Raw genomic sequence first — 773 nt, 5'->3', positions numbered from 1 at the left:
TACAAACTTAATAAACAAATCTTTTTATTTGTAGACATCACATAGTACAAACTTGATAAACAAATTTTTATTTGTAGACATCATATAGTACAAACTTAATAAACAAATCTTTTTATTTGTAGACATCATAAAGTACAAACTTGATAAACAAATTTTTATTTGTAGACATCATATAGTACAAACTTGATAAACAAATTTTTATTTGTAGACATCATAAAGTACAAACTCAATAAACAAATATTTTTATTTGTAGACATCATGTAGTACAAATTTAATAAACAAATTTTTATTTGTGGACATCACATAGCACAACTTAATAAACAGATATTTTTATTTGTGGACATCACATAGTACAAACTTAATAAACAGATCTTTTTATTTGTAGACATCATATAGTACAAACTTGATAAACAAATTTTTATTTGTAGACATCATATAGTACAAACTTAATAAACAAATATTTCTATTTGTAGACATCATATTGTCATATTGTACAAACTTAATAAACAAATATTTTTATTTGTAGACATCATATTGTCATATTGTACAAACTTAATAAACAAATATTTTTATTTGTAGACATCATGTAGTACAAACTTGATAAACAAATTTTTATTTGTGGACATCACATAGCACAAACTTAATAAACAGATATTTTTTATTTGTGGACATCACATAGCACAAACTTAATAAACAAATATTTTTATTTGTAGACATCATATAGTACAAACTTGATAAACAAATATTTTTATTTGTAGACATCATGTAATTTT

The sequence above is a fragment of the Tachypleus tridentatus genome, chromosome 11 (assembly GCF_004210375.1).
Source record: "Tachypleus tridentatus isolate NWPU-2018 chromosome 11, ASM421037v1, whole genome shotgun sequence".
Classification (NCBI taxonomy): Eukaryota; Metazoa; Arthropoda; class Merostomata; order Xiphosura; family Limulidae; genus Tachypleus; species Tachypleus tridentatus.
This window is presented reverse-complemented; position numbering follows the sequence as displayed.